Source organism: Eschscholzia californica, unplaced genomic scaffold (assembly GCF_041429995.1).
Source record: "Eschscholzia californica isolate CP2 unplaced genomic scaffold, dmEscCali1.0.p SCAF_4, whole genome shotgun sequence".
NCBI classification, from domain to species: domain Eukaryota; kingdom Viridiplantae; phylum Streptophyta; class Magnoliopsida; order Ranunculales; family Papaveraceae; genus Eschscholzia; species Eschscholzia californica.
This window is the reverse complement of record NW_028238461.1, coordinates 21,155,713-21,165,569: the sequence shown is the minus strand read 5'-3', so window position 1 is coordinate 21,165,569 and position 9,857 is coordinate 21,155,713. Positions and strand designations below refer to the sequence as shown.

At 35.6% G+C, this 9,857-nt stretch overlaps 1 long non-coding RNA gene across 3 annotated transcripts; it reads left to right on the top strand.

The window, feature by feature from the left end:
* Positions 1 to 205: 205 nt before the first annotated feature.
* LOC147543594 (uncharacterized) lies at positions 206 to 9,857 on the top strand. 3 transcript variants are annotated; one of them, XR_015224134.1, is made up of 4 exons: positions 260 to 495; positions 700 to 825; positions 6,571 to 6,682; positions 6,802 to 9,851. It is a non-coding gene; the product is annotated as an uncharacterized LOC147543594 (long non-coding RNA). The 3 variants fall into 3 exon arrangements; XR_015224132.1 differs by lacking the exon at positions 6,571 to 6,682 and having other exon boundaries at positions 206 to 495; positions 7,374 to 9,857; XR_015224133.1 differs by having other exon boundaries at positions 6,571 to 9,851.

Genomic DNA, 9,857 nt, shown 5'->3' with positions numbered 1-9,857 from the left:
AGAGGGGTGAGGTGTAGGGAGAGATGAGGTGGAGAGAGAGAGGGGTGAGGTGGAAATAATTTCTTTTTAAATGTTTTAAATTTATTAATAAGAAGGGTAGTAATGACATTTAACTGAAAATAGGGGGCCATATTTGAATTTACGAAAAAAAGGGGGCCATAAAGGAAGCTGGTCACAAAGTAGGGGGCCATATAGGAATTAACTCTAACTTTTTACCACTTCTCCCACAGAAAATATTTAACCATCATCACCGTCTCTATCTTCTTTCTTCAGTTCAGAGTAAAATACTTCGAAGAGGGATCTGCCGCTTCTCTAGGCGAACCAACATATTCGCGGGAAACTCAAGCAGCCACGAAGGAAGCCCTAATTACGATGTTCAAGAAGAAAGAGGTGATCAAGAACACAAGAAACATCTCGTATCGCCGGTAAAAGGAAACCCTATTTCGAGGAATCTTTATCTTGCCGGAATTACTCATCGAGATCTTTTATATAAAGGTATCTTCACTTTTCTCTTTTTAGGTTTATTTATCTCATTCGATGAATGCCTTTTAGGTTTCAATTTCTCACCTTGAAACGATCTGTCCGAAATCGCAAGAAGGCAGAGAACAGCACTTAGGGTTTCTGTTTTTTTTTGCTCTCTCGAATTTAGGGTTCCAATTTACTTGTTACATTTTATCTTCTCTGCTACTATTTTCTTAGACATTTGAAACGCGTATTCGTCGTGATCAAGAAGAAAGAGATGATCGCCATTAGGAAGCCCTAATGACCGTGTTCGGTTTCGAGAAATCTTTATCTTGCGGAAATACTCGTCCAGTTCTTGTAAAGGTATCTTCACCTTTCTTTTCTAGGGTTGTTTATCTCATCTAAAGATTGTGGTCTAGTTTTTCCGTTTCTTATCTTGTCTTATTGAAACGATCAATCAATGATATCAACATGATAGAAAACAATACTTAGGGTGTCTGGCTTTTATTTTGTGGAACGGAGTTAGGGTTCCAATTTGTATTATATTTCAAAACCAGTACAAAACCAGTATTCTGTATTCACGATCTCAGAGGACTGAATTATGATATTAGAATTCCAAAACCAGTACAAAACTAGCTTTATATCACAAATCCATGTCAGGATCAATGACATTCTAATCTTGCACAGATACTGTTACTAATCAATCTGTTAAATATTTGTTTACATATTTACTATTTGTGTTTCTTTTTTCACTATTTTGCTTTCTATCTAGAGTTTTGAACTTTGGGAACTCTTTTATTAGTTCATTCAAGATTTTATATAAGGGAATATAATCAGTTAAAAGGTATATTTGCTAAAAATTGTCTTTTCGGGAGATCTTCCTAGTCTGTTGCAAATTTGGTTGGAAAAGATAATGATAAATTAATGGTACATCTGCCCGGATCATCGCTTGCTCCTTTAGTTAGTACCTCTTATTCAATCTTCTGCATATATTTTCTACAATTTTGGGAGCTCTTTCTTGTCCAGCGAAAATACAATCAAAAGGGAATTAAGGGTACATATGCTTGGAGAAGTTGGATAATGACTCGCTTCTAGTCCTGCTAATTCAATCATCTGCATTTGAATAATTGTTGCAAATCCTCTTCTGGATTGTGATCAATTAAGGGTACATATCTTAACAGAAGCTGGATCATCCTTCGCTCCCTAATAAGTCCCTCTAATTCAATCTTCTGCATTCGAATTCGAATATATATATTCGCTGAAAGTTCTCTTTTTCAGAGATCTTCCTAGTCCGTTGCAAAAGATAATGATAAATTAATGGTACATCTGCCCGGATCATCGCTTGCTCCTTTAATTAGTACCTCTTATTCAATCTTCTGCATTTGAATATATTTTTTACAAATTTGGGAGCTCTTTCTTGTCCATCGAAAGGGAATTAAGGGTACATATGTTTGGAGAAGTTGGATGACCACTCGCTTCTAGTCCCGCTAATTCATTCATCTGCATTTGAATAATTGTTGCAAATCCTCTTCTGGATTGTGATCAATTAAGGGTACATCCCTATAGAGAAGCTGGATCATCCTTCGTTCCTTAGTAAGTCCCTCTAATTCAATCTTCTGCATTCGAATATATATATTCGCTGAAAGTTCTCTTTTTGGATCTTCCTAGTCCGTTGCAAAAGATAATGATACATCTGCCCGGATCATCGCTTGCTCTTTAATTAGTACCTCTTATTCAATCTTCTTCATTTGAATATATTTTCTACAAATTTGGGAGCTCTTTCTTGGCCATCGAAAATTCAATCGAAAGGGAATTAACGGTACATTTGCTTGGAGAAATTGGATGATCACTCGCTTTTAGTCCCTTTAATTCAATCATCTGCATTTGAATAATTGTTGCAAATCCTCTTTTGGATTGTGATCAATTAAGGGTACATCCCTTTAGAAAAGCTGGATCATCCTTCGTTCCTTAATAAGTCCCTCTAATTCAATCTTCCGCATCTGACTATATACGGTAAATCCTTTCTGTTGCGATAAATTGATGGTGCTTATGTGTGGAGAAGTTCCCCTCCAATTCAATCTTCTGCATTCGAATAAATATATTCGCGGAAAGTTCTCTTTTTGGGGTATCTTCCTAGTTTGTTCCATATTTGGTTGGAAAAGATAATGATAAATTAATGGTACATCTACCCGAATCATCGCTTGTTCCTTTAATTAGTACTTCTTATTCAATCTTCTGCATTTGAATATATTTTTTACAATTTTGGGAGCACTTTCTTGTCCATCGAAAGGGAATTAAGGGTACATATGTTTGGAGAAGTTGGATGACCACTCGCTTCTAGTCCCGCTAATTCAATCATCTGCATTTGAATAATTGTTGCAAATCCTCTTCTGGATTGTGATCAATTAAGGGTACATCCCTTTAGAGAAGCTGGATCATCCTTAGCTCCTTAATAAGTCCCTCTAATTCAATCTTCTGCATTCGAATATATATATTCGCTGAAAGTTCTCTTTTTGGATCTTCCTAGTCCGTTGCAAAAGATAATGATACATCTGCCCGGATCATCGCTTGCTCTTTAATTAGTACCTCTTATTCAATCTTCTTCATTTGAATATATTTTCTACAAATTTGGGAGCTCTTTCTTGGCCATCGAAAATTCAATCGAAAGGGAATTAACGGTACATTTGCTTGGAGAAATTGGATGATCACTCGCTTTTAGTCCCTTTAATTCAATCATCTGCATTTGAATAATTGTTGCAAATCCTCTTTTGGATTGTGATCAATTAAGGGTACATCCCTTTAGAAAAGCTGGATCATCCTTCGTTCCTTAATAAGTCCCTCTAATTCAATCTTCCGCATCTGACTATATACGGTAAATCCTTTCTGTTGCGATAAATTGATGGTGCTTATGTGTGGAGAAGTTCCCCTCCAATTCAATCTTCTGCATTCGAATAAATATATTCGCGGAAAGTTCTCTTTTTGGGGTATCTTCCTAGTTTGTTCCATATTTGGTTGGAAAAGATAATGATAAATTAATGGTACATCTGCCCGGATCATCGCTTGCTCCTTTAATTAGTACTTCTTATTCAATCTTCTGCATTTGAATATAGTTTCTACAATTTTGGGAGCTCTTTCTTGTCTATCGAAAGGGAATTAAGGGTACATATGTTTGGAGAAGTTGGATGACCACTCGCTTCTAGTCCCGCTAATTCAATCTTCTGCATTTGAATAATTGCTGCAAATCCTCTTCTGGATTGAGATCAATTAAGGGTACATCCCTTTAGAGAAGCTGGATCATCCTTCGCTCCTTAATAAGTCCCTCTAATTCAATCTTCTGCATTCGAATATATATATTCACAGAAAGTTCTCTTTTTGAGAGATCTTCCTAGTCTGTTGCAAAAGATAATGATAAATTAATGGTACATCTGCCCGGATCATCGCTTGCTTCATTAATTAGTACCTCTTATTCGATCTTTTGCATCTAAATATATTTTCTACAATTTTTGGAGCTCTTTCTTGTCCATCGACAATTCAATCGAAAGGGAATTAAGGGTACATATGCTTGGAGAAGTTGGATGATCACTCGCTTCTAGTCCCTCTAATTCAATCATCTGCATTTGAATAATTGTTGCAAATCCTCTTTTGGATTCTGATCAATTAAGGGTACATCCCTTTAGAGAAGCTGGATCATCCTTCGGTCCTTAAGTAGTCCCTCTAATTCAATCTTCTGCGTTTGAATATATATGGTAAATCCTTTCTGTTGCGATTAATTAAGGGTACATATGCCTGGAGAAGTTTCCCTCCAATTCAATCTTCTGCATTCGAATATATATTCGCCAAAAGTTCTCCTTTGGGAGATCTTCCTACTCCGCTGCAAATTTGGTTGGAAAAGATAATGATAAATTAATGGTACATCTGCCGGATCATCCCTTGCTTTCTTAATTAGTCCCTCTAATTCAATCTTCTGCATGCACACATATATTGTAAGTTCTCTATCTGAAACTTTTCCTATTGTGATCGGCTAAGGGTGTCTCCATCCAGAAGCTGGATCATTCTTCGTTCCTTGGTTAGTCCTTCTAATTCAATCTTATGCATCTGTATATGTTTGCTCAAAGTTCTTTATTTTGGATATCTGACTGGTCCGTTGCAAATTTGATAGGAAAAGATTATGATAAATTAATGGTACATTTGCTCGGATCTTCCCTTGCTCCCTTTACGAGCCCCTTGTATTCAATCTTCTGCAACTCAATATGTTTTCTAGAACTTCGGTAGCTATTTCTAGTACATTAAAAATTCAATCGAAAAGGAGTGTGGTCAGTTATGGTACATATGGTTGGAGAAGCTAGATGATCAGTCGTTTCTTAATTAGTCTATGTGATTCCTCTTTTGAATCGTGATCAATTAAGGGTATATCTCCTTAGAGAAGCTGTAACATCCTTCGCTCCTTAATTACTCCCTTTAACTCAATCCTCTGCATGTACACATACATTGTAAGTTTTCTTTTTGAAACTTATGGTATTATGAATTATGATCGATTAAGGGTATCTCCATTTACAAGCTGGATCATCCTTCGCTCCTTAATTACACTCTTTAATTCAATATTTTGTATTTGAATTTATTTGTTGAAAGTTCTTCTTTTGGGAGGTTTTCCTGGTCCGCTGTAGATCTGGTTGGAAATGATTATGATAAATTAATGGTAAATTTGCTTGGACAGTCTCTTGCTCCCTTAATGAGTCCCCTTCATTCAATCTTCAGCATTTGAATATATTTTTCTACAATTTGGGGAACTCTTTTTAGTCCATAAAACATTCAATTGAAAGGGATTGTGGTCAAATATGGGTACATATGCTTGGAGAAGTTGGATGATCCGTCGCTTTTTAATTAATTAGTCCCTGCAATTCAATCTTCTGCATTTCAATAATTATTGTAAATCTTCTGCTTAATTAAATCTTCTGCATGTACACAATATTGTAAGTTCACTTTCGAAGCCTTTCATATTGTGATCGATTAAGGGTATCTCCATTGAGAAGCTAGATCATTCTTCGCTCTTTAATTAGTCCCTTTAATTCAACGCTATTTCATTTTTGACTTGGTAAATCTTTTTGTTTTTGGGTTCATTTTCTTTTGATATCTTTGAAATCAGAATAAATGTCTTACAGTTAAAAGAAACTCTGGACGATGCAGCCATAGTTACAAGGATATATCAGTGACTCCGAAGTTATGAGGCTTATTTCAAGGTCCTCCAGTACAGTTTACTGGTTTTTAAAGAGCTATTTTCTCTTTTATGATAGATCATCACACGGGGTTATATATGAAGATCAATAATTTCTTTAACGATAGTTTTGGTTGAGTTTTTGTTTTAGTGATGGAGTTCAAAAGTGATTTTGGTTGAGTTTCTGTTCTATTGATGGATCCCAAAAAGTTAGTTCTTTTTTAGGACTACAATCTTTATTGAACTAGATATTTTTTACTTTGTTAGCAATCTCATTTACAGATAATGCTTCTGTTGTTTTTCTCTTAAAAATCTTGTCTCTATGGTGAGCTTTTGGTTAGGTGACAACCTGGGGTGTTTTTTGTGGTCATTATATATATATATATATATATATATATATATATATATATATATATGTCTAATTTCACAACTGGAATGATTTTGTTTTTCGATGGTTGGAAGTTCTTAATAGATGATAGGTCGGTGATTCTGGGACCTGTACTTAATGTTTTAAACTTTTGATATTTATTTGGTTGCTCGCTGGTGCCTTCAAGAATGTCGATGGTAAGTTAGAATTCCTATGCCAATTTCAGCATGATTGGTGATAATTGACATTGAGTAAATGCAACCATGGGATTTATATGACAAGTTCTCTTTACTCAGTTTTGTTATGAGATATATTAACTCGTGACGTTTGAGTCTTTTCCTAGCTGCAATGTCATTGATTGTTGTCCCTTAATTGTTTTTCACACCATTCTTCTATTTCTTTCATGCCGAAACTCCCCATTAAAATAGGTACACACGATTAGGGTTTAATTAGTCGAATTATATATTTTTTTAAATAGCTTTACAATCAAGTTTCAATTATATCATCGTCTCACTTGCGGTTATAACAGCATATTCTTGTTGCTTAAATGCCTATACAAGAAAAACTCGTAAGATTGGTGCAGCGAGGTAAAAAATTGCTCCTTAGTATCATTACCCAGAATTTATTAAGGATGGTGTCAGGTAATTTAGAACTTCAGAATGGGGTGAATTGTAACAGTTTTCTTTTCTTTTGATGCTAGATCGAATATATATTAATTACTAGTATTAATTGATAAGTTAGAATTCCTATGCCAATGCAGCATGATTGATATTTAATTGGAACTGGCTAGTGTCGATACTAGCTAGATATATGTTGGTGATAATTGAGATCGAGTAAATGGCTAAATGCAACCATGGGATGTGTATGGCAAGTTCTCTTTACTCAGTTTTGTTATGAGATATATTAACTCGTGACATCTGAGTCTTTTCCTAGCTGCATTATCATTGATTGCAGTCCCTTAATTGTTTTTCACATCATTCTTCTATATCTTTCATGCCGAAACTCCCCTCTAAAATAGGTACGCACGATTAGGTTTAACTAGTCGAATTATATATTTTTTTAAATAGCTTTACAATCAAGTTTCAATTAAATCGTCATCTCACTTGCTCCTTAGTATCACCCAGACTTTATATAGGATGGTGTTAGGTAATTTATAACTTCAGAATGGGGTGAATTGTAACACTTTTCCTTTCTTTTGATGCTAGGTCGAATATATATATATATATATATATATATATATATATATATATATATATATATATTAATTATTGCTATTAATTGATGCTTACTTTGGTGAATCTGATGTTCTTTATGTTATTTGATATATTGTAGAGCGCTCATATGAAATGTGATGATAAACCAGGAGGCCTATGGGTTTCCTTCTTGAGAAGGAATTTTACTGGTAAGTGAAAAATATATATTGCTATCGTTATGTGTTTAACTAATTCAATAGAGACGGGTCACTCGCTTACTTGACCTATGATAATAAGACAAGGGAAATGGAGGTGGGTGCGGCCATGTTGCCCTCAAATCTATCTCCATTCTCTTTTCCTCTTTCCAAACAATCAAGTGGCGCCCAAGTAGGCGGAAGACCTAGCTGTGTTGAAATTGATTTCTTATTGTTTCTTCTCTTTTTTGGTCTAGTTGAACTGACGATGCATTCCAATTCAGGTTCTTCAGAGGCACCTACATAGATTTAGGGGTGGGGAGTTTATGCAGGAGTCTGTTATCCCGGTCCTAATGGTCCGAGACATTTAGGAAAATGGGATACGCGAAATCCCAAACGTGCTAAGTCTGTGAGCCAATAAATTAGATCACATGAAAAGTGTTTACCCGAACATGTATCCCAGAGAGATCAGATGGGTGTATAGTTAGATGCAAGGCCTAGTTTTTAGTTAGTTTTAAGCTGGTTAGCCACAATATAGTCTTATACTTCGCGCTAACCCCATTCCAACATAGCTCATGATCTTCTAGATAAAACTTAACGACTTGGTATTGGGTCCATTACCAGGTTCTCTATCACCTTGAATTTTGTATAAGATATTTCTGATTGCCGGCTACACAAAAAATGGAAGCACATAAATCATGGGAAGGTTAGGGGCACAACCACCTTACAATTAGTACACACGGTTAGAGCACAAGTCGAAATAATATGTTTTTTATTCTCCAAACAACACATTACTTGGTACTGTTGTACACACACCCACCTTGACGCCATATTTTGTCGTCTGATGAGAACTCTAAAGACATTGGTCGTTTCTCTCCTTTCTCTCTGTAGATGGATTATCCCTCTAAAACGTACTAGTATGATGCCATTACATCACTAGGGTCGTATTGGTGAGTGGTACCACTGGCAACTTCATCATCTTGTTTTGGTACAACCAGTGGTACGACTCTGCCGGAGGATAGGTAAACAGGTAATACAAAGCTGCAGTTTCTACGTTGTCTCTTGTAGATCTATAATGTACATCTTTTGTTTTTATTCTCTCCAAAACTGAGTTCTTGCATCCCAAACTCCCTGTCTTACTCGGCCAATGAGGGGTTGTGTATGCAACAGTTAAATCAGTTTTGTGCCAGTAACACATTGTAGCTGAAGTTAGGCCATTAGTTTTACTAACCCAACTGCCCTGACCTTGAATTTGGGCTGTTGACTTGTACTAGGTTAATTTAGTGTGACTAAGTCTGAGGTGTTGTTTGTTTTTCTTATTTTTGAGATATGAAATCTGAATTGGATGTCAATTCAGATTTCAGATGTTTGTTTTTCTTATTTATGAAAATCTGAGGTGTTGGCTGACTAGGTTACACATCTGAATTGGCTGAACAAATGGTCACTTTATTCAGACTTTAAAACAAGTCCGAAAAGAAGGCCCAACTTCTGAAATGGTTAAAACAACGAATGTGCCCTCCCAATAGAAATTTTCCAAGCTTCTTCATCTTTCCCCCACCACCACCAGCTTCTTCTGTATCTTTCTGTCCATCAACAACAATTAACCTCAAAACCTACCAGATTGAATCATATAATATGTATTTGATAATATACATGAAATACAAACTAAAACTTGATTAAAGGAACTCAAGAAAATCCTTTGTTTCATTAAACAAGTTAGCAAACCAAAACCTAGGTTTAGGGTTTGATCTAGCATCGTTAACACAACAACATTTAAAACTCTAGACACAAAACAACCAAAATTTTAAGGTTTAGGTTTGATCTCAGATTATTAATACACTCGCTACTGATCTGGCAAGATTCAACTTTTCACGATTGCTACAGAGATAGATCCGGCTAGGGTTTAGCTTCCACAACCTTTTTTTTTGAAATTTGAAGCTTCCCCGACCTTGGTTAGAGAGAGATTCGACAAAGGTTCGACTTGCCGTACCATTGGTTTTAAGAGAGATTCAGGGAGGGTTTTTACCTTCGATTAAAGAGACCTATCTTGCCACACATTCGGTTCTAGAGAGAGGGAGAGATCCAGTGATGGGTACCTTCAGAGAGAGAGACAGAGGAAGAGGGAAAGGGAGATCTGAGAGGTTTCTCATTTTTAAGAAGAAAAGAGAGAAACCCTAATTCGGTTGTTATGTTTCTAGAGTCCGTCCTTTTTATTCAGACAAGATGAAAGAAAAGGAAACCCTAATATAGTTGTTAGTCAAATATATTAATGAAGGGTATAAACGTTAGAATCATAATTCAGATCTAATAATTGTAGAAAACAAACATCTAACTAGTAAAATTATTCTGTCAATTCAGAATCAGTTAATTCAGTTCAGCTAATTCAGATTCTTATAAAAGACAAACAACACTTAGCTTAAACACATTAG